This window comes from Anoplopoma fimbria, chromosome 24, assembly GCF_027596085.1.
Source record: "Anoplopoma fimbria isolate UVic2021 breed Golden Eagle Sablefish chromosome 24, Afim_UVic_2022, whole genome shotgun sequence".
NCBI lineage: Eukaryota > Metazoa > Chordata > Actinopteri > Perciformes > Anoplopomatidae > Anoplopoma > Anoplopoma fimbria.
The window spans coordinates 23,458,652-23,469,335 of record NC_072472.1 but is presented as its reverse complement, the minus strand read 5'-3'; positions in this window follow the sequence as shown (position 1 = coordinate 23,469,335).

Genomic DNA, 10,684 nt, shown 5'->3' with positions numbered 1-10,684 from the left:
TTCTTTGGCATACACTATTGGGATTACCTAGATTATTAATATTTTATGAAAAGTGTTGCAGATTTAATTCCAGTCGACTGAATCATTTCAGCTCTACTTTTGTGCTAAATAAGATGTGCTGTGCTGAAAACAACATTCGGGTTTGATCTTTTGATAGACAACACTTTATTAATGGCTTTAGGGGAATCCATGAGATGCTGAGTGATTATTTTGTTATTGTTTAATAACTCTACCATGATGCTGTTACACAGTGAGAAACTACATTTATGACCTTATTTGCTTTGACACCTGTACAGTCTGCGCCATCTCCCTCTGGTGGTGTAAGTAGCTTTTTGAACACAAGGTGGCATCGGAGTACACTCCATCACTGTAAGGCCAGACAAAGGAGAGATTAAGTGGATAGATGCTGTACAGCAGGTGTCATCTCATATGACCTGAGAGAGGAAAACCAGTTTGCCGGGTTGACTTCCTCTGACCACCATCATACGCTTGGTATTTACCTGGAGTTAAAGGAACACCGTCATCACACATGCTGTCAAACAGGAAGAGCAGCATGGTGTGTTAAATACAACACTCCTTTGGGTGTCTCGTTCGTGTGTTTGAGCTGAGCCAGGAAGCAAATAAAGCCACGGTCCTCGCTTGTCAGCTGTCTGAACCCTGAAGCCTGGCAATTATCCCAATACTGAGAATGTCATCCGTCTCATAACTGGTGGAGCACCTCTCTGTGCTCACATGATATCGGGTAAACAAGAACATTTGACGCCTAAGTGCTATTGTCAACAAAACCTGTCTCTGGGAACTGACTAGTCTCTGGGTTATGCAAAACACGTAAGAGAAATAAAACTGTCTGGTAAACACCTGCAGAGATTCTATATCCCTTTCTTATTGAATGTACTTTAATACCCTCACTATCACTTTAATAATTCGTAGTATAATAATCTGGCCCTGGCTGATACACAACCCTTTTCCCTAGAAAAAAACCCAATTATGTGGGAATGCTCAGTCTTTTTTTTCCCTGCTGACAACAGTTAATCACATCCAAACAAACACTCTGAAACGCTCCTAAAAATACTTTCTTGTTTATAAATGGGAAGGCATCCCATTCTCAGTGGTAAAATCCCCCTGGTGTTTCTGCTCTCCTGAGAAAAAGCCCATAAACACAAGCCCACCAGTACCGCTGTCGGCCCCTCTACTGGGATTAAGCTGATGCTCAGGCCTCCCAAACGGAGTTCATTCATTCATCATTAGTGGAATCATCGAATGTTAAATTCTGGAAGGGATGAGATCAAAAGAGCAAGAGCTGGCTTCAAATATGAAACGCTGTATTAGTGCACAGAGTGGATCCAGCCCCCCACTGAACCCGGGGAAATTAGCATAATACTTTAGACGTATGTATCCGATAGTCTTTCACACTGACTGCTCACAGTGGTCAGACTTAGACGAGCCCCGTTCTGAGGAGAAGATGAGGCATATTTGCTTAAACCACTATGTAAACGTCTTCTGACACCAGGTTCAAGCCGACTGCAGCTGTACGCCCTTATTTCAAAATACAGATTGTTTTATTAACTTTAATAGATTATTTTGATCCTCCCACATCACTGTTCATACTGTACATGTGTTGTTTGATGTTTGAAGTCATTTTGAGGAGGCCTTAGGCCCCTCTGAATGATAGCTTGGAGCACTGATAGAAAACTGGAGTGTCTTAAGATGTCACGCATGCTATAGTATGAGGCTGAATAAACATTACAGAAGCTGTGTCAAACAAACGTGAATACATACAGCAGATGGAGAAAAACACTTGGGCACTGCCTTTCTGTAGGCAGCAATGAAAACAGTTCTCACACAGCCATGACCTTCAGAAGACAAACACACAGCTACAATGTGACAAAAGAAAGCAGAGGACAACTGCTGTTCATCCAAACTGATTAAAGCATTAGCCTTTCTCTTCAACAGCACTGTGGGGTCCTTCAGACATGTTGCATTTTACTACTCCTACTCGTTGTGTGTTCTTGCTTCTAAAACAAGATAGTCAAGGTTCTTCATGCTGACCCAGATACTATCATGAAAACAATGCACCATAATCCTATAGATTTCATTTTATTTCCTTTTCACCAGCAGGTTGGTTTAGGACGACCTTCACACCCCTGTGCAGCAGGGCCTCATTAGCCGGGAGATTCAGACAGATGCAGGTGTAATTCCTGCACCAGAACATTTCAGTCAGCCAACTCACGTAGAACTAGGGGCGATTAGTGTTGGGTTTGTCATGTCATCTTTCACCAATTGCTTGTATTTAGTTCAAATTTGCACATAGTGCCCTGATAGGTAGTATCATATGAGGTCATATGTTACGGTGTGTTGGCACAGCTCAGGCCATCACATTGATTAAGAAACCTTATTTAAAAACAGCAAACGTTGTGCAGTAGAGCAAAATGTTTAAAGTGAGGAATAAAATGTATTTTTCATGTTAATGTGTAACAAAGTATGCGAAAAATAAAAAAGTGTTATCGCTTGTATACTTTGAGATGTATCAAAAAAAATGGAGTTTAAGATATCCAAATGTATTTCCTCTTACAATGTTTGAATTAGACACTCCAAGCTTTACTATACTGGATACGGATACCATTTTAAACAGTTTCTGAAATTCTTTTTAGTTTTTTAATTATTCTCATTTCTATTTTCTCCATCGATTCTCTATATAGTTTGCTATGACTTATACGATAAGAAGTATATAAACCTCAGCCTCTCTCTCTGGGGGGAGCAGTTCTATACCGTTTATGTTCTTTATACAGTCTCAGTTTTATACATGATTGATAAATACGATCAAGTGTACTTAGTGCTGTAACACGCATGCGCAGGTACTCAAACGTTTGGTCTACTTTGAAAGTAGCACCGTCCTTGAACCTCGCTCAGCCTCGGGACTTTGGGAGCGAGGTGAACGAGCTGGCGGAACAAACGTGAGGCTAAACCCCAACTACCTACTGTGTACGTACTTCAACTATTGTATTTCAACAAAGCAAACCGAAATTGGCACCATTAGTATAATTTGTATGCTGCTCATGATAGGTCTATGCTGCCAACTTGTAGTGTTAGCATCTTGGCTCGTTAGTGTTAGCTTGAAGAGCACGGCAGCGTGGACCAACGGTAATAAAAAACATGTGTAGTGTTGGCTTTAAGCTTTGTCGCTGCAGTCTAATGTTGTATAAAAATTAGTTTTAGGCCAATTTACATCGTCAAATAAACGATAGAAAGCGAGTGGGGCTACACAGAGTTTGGGTAGGGGGGAGTGAATATAACGTGCAAACATGAAGAAGGTCAAAATCTTTGGCCTCATGCGATAACCACAAACAGATTCGTTCCAAAGTGGCTTGTTCGAGTGACTTATCCCATTCTCCACATTTCCTGTACTTTTAATTATCCCTTAAGTAGGAACAGAGTTTACATGTTGTCCAGACCCATCATAAGAGTCATGTGCAATTAGTCTGCTGTTATCCAAGCCTAGGTTTTTCACTAATGATTGTATATTTCATGCTTTTAAGCAATTCTGAGTTAAATCCTACATAATTTACACCTAATGATTATTTTGACATTATACTGTATGACTTTCAAAATTGGCTATTGATGCTATCGTATAACACAGGTGGCAATCTCCGGTTCTGAAAGTGAATCCAATGCAAATGTGTCTTAAACTTGTATTCTCTTTGATGGCCTTTAGAAGGCGTTTTTCTCTGGTTGCTAAAGTTGATAAGTCAGATTCTATCCAAGTCTATGAGAAAATGTCCTTACTTCTTACTTGATTTATTACCTCAGTAAACATTGTAAACATGAGTTTATGTCTCAATCGCATGTTTTTTAAGTTAGTATGACTACGTATGTAAGTAACTACATCTCTTACAGCAAGCACTTTTGAGGCGTTTAAAATATGGTTATAGTTAAAAGAATTTCAAAATTTGTTCAATATTGAAAGTTTTATTTACGACTAATTGAAGGGGTCGATTAAACGTTTTCATTTTGGAGCATAACTGAGAAACCACATATACATTTCTCAGTTGAAAGCCAATTTTGCAAATCTGGGGAAGTGTGGTTTATTAAATGTTAGATCAGAGTCTACAAATAATCGGTGAAAAAACGTTAACTTTTGAACCATTCTAAACCTTTTTTCACCGAGGACCAAAGTCCTTCTTAAACGTCTTTTCAACAAAAAATCTCACTGGTTGGTGAACAATGCTTTGAAATGTGTTCCCCTAGTCCTTGCCGATCAGGGGGAAAATACAGATTGCAGTCAACACAGAATCAATAATACTTACATTTTAGGAGCCAAATAAAAGTTTATAAAACAAAAAAATGGTGTTTGTCCATCGATTGCCCAATAAGCCCTAGTCACATGACCAACAGTTCTATCCAACTGCACCAAAGATTATCTACACATTATTTACTAAACTCATTATTTCGCTTGCTGCCCAAACAGCATCTAAACTTTAGATGTTGTCTTTGAACCATTTCTGTGTAGCTTTTGCTGTATGCTTGGGGTCGTGTCTTGCTGGAAAATAAATCTTCTCCCGAGTCGCAGCTCTAGGCAGATTTAAACAAGTGCCATACTCCTTCCATTTCTTAATGATGGATTTAACTGAACTCTGATGGATGTCCAGTGAGTTGGAAATCTTTTTGTAGCCATCTCCTGACTTTTACTTTTCAATGATCTTTTCTCTGAGTTGCTTGGAGTGTTCTTTTGTCTTCATGTTGCAATAGTAGCAGGCTCCTGAGAAAAGCAATCACTTTTGGGCGGACGCACACTTTTTGATACGACACCAGCAGCTTCTTCTCTTCTGCAGATTTATCTCCTTCATTCTGTTCCATTCTCACACAGTTTATCAGTTCTTTTCATGTGACTTTTCAATTCACTGTGTGCCAGAAGTGACATAAAATGTAACACAATACTTATGATAAATGGTACTTTAGTAAAAGGTAAATTACAAGCATACAAAAAACAACTTATTTTACAGTTAATTGTAACTCCAACCCCTTACTATTATTAATTAAGCCTGTGCTTTTCCTGGAAAAAAAGTCAACAAGCAATGCAAAAATGGCCTGTTATGTGAATGAGAAAAATCGACCTTATGTTACCCTAGAGACCCCAGTTTACCTTTGGTTAATAAGAACCCACTAATGGAATGCTATTTAAGTCAATAATAAAAATAATAAAAAATGTGACTATTAAATAAATCCTGAAAAGAATAAATGAGGCAATAAATATATAAAAATATGTAAATATATCCTCACAGTAACTTTAAATTCACAGGGTGTAAAACCCGGCTCAGTAAAGAAATCTTTGTTTTGGTCCCTGTTATCACCCATAACAGCCATGACAGGGGACAGGAGAGGTATGATGCCTGACTGCCGGGAGATTTATTTTGTCATTCAGAGAGCCTTGATTGAGTGCTCACACAAATGTGAGAGCCCCCACTGGTTATGTTAGACTTGAAAAATTCCATCATAATCTATTATTACCTGTTACTGACCTCTACATACAATTGATCAATTTATTTATCACATGATCACAATCATACAAGGTAACTTCAGTGAAATGCAATCCTGTCAGCTCCTTTAATTTGCACATTAGCATTATTTGTTCAATATTTGCTTGAAGCAAACACAGCTAGGACTTGAGTGACTCATATTAGCCAAGGTGACACATAGACAGCTGTAGGCTGTGGCGGCACCCACCTGTCACTGAAAACGGCCTCTCGCTTAATTATGCATGACTTTAAGCCTCAATATATTTAAAACGGGCGATTCATGAATTAGGATGATACCTTTAGAGACCAAACCCATTTAAGCACCAGTCTGTAAACCTGTTCATTTCTGCTGTAAAGTTGGGTATCTTAACATGGGGGTCTATGGGGATTGACTGAGATTTCAGCTCGGTACGGACACACATTTTACATACATTTACATTCAAAGCCTATTTAGGTTTTCGAAGAAATGCTAATTAATACAGGTGCGAACCTTCCTTTGTGTGTGTGTCCAAACTGTTTTTGACCGCAGTGAAAAATGTTGTTTTTGAACAGCTTAACGGCAGGATATTTATTTCACTAAATAAAAACATGTCATGAATTTTGGAAATTATTACATCTATTTAAAAAAAATACATTTTAAGTTTTGGACTGAGATAGCCGTGGTGCTGGCTGTGTGTTTTTTGTGTTTCTTTTAATAATAAATATACAGAGTAAGTTTATAGATTACGCATTCATAAGAGCACAAATGTGAGTGAAACCATGAACAGAGACACAACACCGACCCGTGGTGGTCACAGACGGGTCTAAAGTTCCTCTCATCTGTCAACATGACCAACGGCTTTCAGTTTTTTGTCAATGATAGATAAAATAACACAACCTCTGGCAGCACCATGTGGGCCCAGGCCTATCATGGCCCTAGAAGGTGCAGTGGGAGTTGTAAGAAAAGGAGAGTTGTATGAGCACCTGTGACAGTGGAAGTTGTAGACACACACGTATCACGGAGTAAGATGTTTGAGGAGTTGCACAAACACAACAGTTATCCCTTCTCATATTCTTCATTGTAAGTACACAAATCCCATCTACAAATCACAAAAAAATAATATAAAGAGCCTTCTCACCTTTCTAACTTCAAGAGTGTCTGCCCCTGAATCTACAGGTGCAAACATGAGAGCGTGCGGAAAACAGTAAAAGCAGATTCAAGCAGTTGTAGTTATTGACTTCTGATTTGCTGATATGCAAATGTTGACAATTTTTTAAATACAGGTGTGTCGATGTGTTTATCACCATATTCACTGTTGTAATTGTAGCAAAAAATGTGAGCATGTTAGTATCATAATATTTGATTTGTAGATGGGATTTGTGCCACCCATGTGCACAGAGATCCAAGAAGTCATGAGAGGAAATTGGTCCATGTTATAATGATTCTGCTGACCGTTGAGTGGTGGATATCAAAACGGTGGCCAAGCATCCTCTGGGTGCATCCAGTTGACAGGTAGTACAGAAACTGGACAAACTCATCAATGGGGAGACGTTTCTGATGTGGAAAAAACAGAGTTATGATTAGTATTAAACAGTATGGACCTTTTGTATTGCTATGAGGGTGGGGTGACTTTTACAATGACAGCCATGTACTTACTGTGGTTCTGCTGAAAGCCTCCTCTCCCACAGAAGTAAGGCTCCTTTAACCCTGGTAGCTCATATCATCCTTGACGTCACTGGTTCCATGACGGTCCAGAAGGCCATTAGATGATCATAGGAGGGATACCTTTAGAACAAAATACACATTATCTAATATTATCTGGTGTTTGTTTTCTGCAACTAATGATTATTATTCATTTTTTATAACTCTGCGTGCGTATTAAAGCAAAAATACTTTCTGGTTCAGTCTCTGGAAGATAAAATAGCATTTGTGGATGAGCAGTTTACTGAGTTTAGAGCATCTCCCGTTGCATACCGTCGCAGTGTTCAAGGTCCACGACTACACTGCTACAACACAGTACTCATGGTCAGACTGGGCTGGCCATGTGCTGTGCCTGTGAATTTAGCCAAGATATATGATGAGATGACGAGTGCATGTTTAGTGGTAGCATCTGATTTACAATTCCATTATTATGAGACTTGCCAAAATTCTTGGTTTGTGCCACTGCCTCTCCTCTTCTGTACCGCAGGGTACTGGGGGAACCACTGGGATTTTCATAGGCATATTTATTTATTTATTTTATATGGATTTAATTGGAATCCCATACAAACGGTAAGGATCAATCATATCATGCGGTTTTACTGCTGGGGTTCAGACAGGTTTTTAGTCAAGGACTTTTGTCCAGTGAAATCCATCTGAGAAGAATTGTTTTGTAAGGTCATTTTTTAGGATGACCAATATAAATCTCTTCTGAGGATCCACTGGAGTTCTCTTCAAAACCCAGCGACTTTCAAGTCTAGATTCATCATTAACAGTATACAGGGTTGGGACAAATGTAAAGGAACATTTCACATCTCATAGACCAGCAGTTAATATATTGTGAAGCTTATAATATTTAATGTTTATTCCCACATAAACATGGTTTTTATATATTTGTCCTGCAGTACTACATTATATTGAACCATGTTCCCGTTGTGGGCTGCACGGTGGTGTAGTGGTTAGCACTGTCACCTCACAGCAAGAGGGGCCGGGGTTCAATTCCCGGGCTGGACAACCTTCTGTGTGGAGTTTGCATGTTCTCCCCGTGTCAGCGTGGGTTCTCTCCGGGTTCTCCGGCTTCCTCCCACAGTCCAAAGACATGCAGCTTAGGTGCATTGAAGACTCTAAATTGCCCGTAGGTGTGGATGTGAGTGTGAATGGTTGTTTGTCTCTATATGTCAGCCCTGCGACAGACTGGCGACCTGTCCAGGTGAACCCTGCCTTCACCCTCCAGTGACCCTTAACTGGATAAGCAGGTTACGGAAAATGGATGGATGGAAGGGATGTTCCCGTTGTTTTTTTCCAACACTGTACCTACATACCAAACCTTCCAAGTTTCCCCAAGCAACATCATTTGTGAAACCTAAATACTGTAGGAAAGGAAATGGTAATCCTCACTATGTCTGAGACAACAACATGTCACGATCAAATCCATTCTGTTCTCTCTATTAGAGTCAAAAATCTTCAGTAGAATTCTGCTTGCTGGAATTTCTTGCCCATACAAATCTAGGTGGAGGATTTCTATGGGCTTTTGCACAGCAATTCATAACTAGATAAGGCAATTTCTGAAGAAAGGGCTGCTGAAAAGTGGAGGACACATTTTTCTACATTTTGATGAAAAAAAATGTGTGAGGAGTGACGATTGTGGGAGTGAGAGGGAGTTGAAGATGATTTTTTAAGAAGAGTTAACAGATTTACCCGCTCTGCATGTGTCCCTCACGTACATTCCTTTCATTCCCTTAAATAGGAGAAACATTTCTCAAAAACGTAAAGAATGAAAGATTCAAACACTGAAAGTAATTTCAATGATGCTTCCAATGAGCTGGACATTTTGAAGTTTGAAAAAAACGTTCTATGATGAATGGTATTGCCAGGCAATCCCACCAACTCTGCCACATCACGGAGCCTCTGTCTCATTTAACAGCTGTGACAGCTGCAGAGCTGCACAGAGGGGAGGTTTCAGTCTGTGAAGGTGGCCTGAGGTACGTGTCCAGCATGAAGAAAAGACATAGTCTAATTGCTGGGCTGGAAATAGCCTGAGATGGTGTGGTGGTGGTGGTGGTGGGGGGGGGGGGATCTGCTTGTGGAGAGGGAATAGGGATTGCCCCATCTTGTTAAATCACCACCCTGACCTTTGCCCCTCACTGTGGCCACTCAGGGTGATGCTCCCGCACATGGATACACACGGCCAGCACTAATACGTATGAACACATACATGGGGAGACGCCTAGAGACACACATACGATATATCACTGACATCACTGTGGTAATAATAGAGATGACCCCAATCATCAGAGGGAGGGGAAAAAAGGGGAAACTGAGCCCCATTCCCTTGCCAAGGCTACGTTTTATTGCCGGCCTCCATTGTGCCCTCCTGATGACATGGCATTGGTGGATGATCACCTATAATAGAGTCCGGCCGAGGTGCAGATTGAAAGTACAAATCACATTGTAAACGACTGAGTTGGGCTGCACTGTGTAACCTCTATCTTGGTCTCGGAGGTTTCAGCCATGGAAGATAAATAACAAAAGATCAGAGGAACTGTGTTTGTGAAGCTACAGTACACCACAGAGAGATATTAAACCAGGTGGCCTGCTTCTGAACCTTCTTGTGTCCTCTCCTTTCTCCTCTGCTGCCTATATGGAAGCAGGTAGACAAGCAACTCTGATGACGTTCATTTTCCCGCAAGAGAGGGGTGTCTCCTGTGGTAAAGAGCTTAAGTGCTGCTCTCTCTCTTTCGCTCGTGCTACACGCTCATGTTCCCGCCAGTGAGTAAAATGTCACATCTGCTGATGAGCGTCACCTCACTGATCCATGAAGCTCACCAGACAGAGTCCCACCAGAGAGAGGGGGAGATCTTTATATGACATGATGCTCTTGGACTGGAGTATAATCTCAACATGCATCCACCGCTGCTTCCCCTACTTCTCCCTAGAGCACATAGGGGAAGGTCATCCATCAAAAAGTCACATATTAGTCATAGAAATGTGAGCAGCGTGGGGTCGGAATAGTGACCCAAAACGGTGCTGAGATGCAGCGGGCGTAGAGGTCGGCCCTTAACAGATGACTCGGTATCGACCAAAGGGGGAGGCGGGAGAGGTGGAGAGGGCCGTCGGTTTCCATACCAGACTGCTCTCCTCCTCCCAGACGGGGAGATGAGGAGGACTGACAAATGAGTGCACGGCAGCTGGGTAAGCCTCCTGAGAAATCTGGGCTGTCTGCAGGCGAAGCAGACAAGAGTGGGATGATTGGCTCCGGTTTGGACTCGACTCCCTCTCCGCAGAATACCCTATGCCGTCTCCAGCCACAACACGCAGGTTGTTCAAGGCGACATACGGTTGAGTGCCGTGAGTGTTTGCATGGTGACACATTGATGTTGTGCCTCCTCCTCCGATTCCTTTTTCATTTCACATGGCACAATGACTGCGCATTTAAAGTTCAGACTGTCAGCTTTAATTTAAGACTCGTCTCAGACAGACTGGTTGCGTTGTT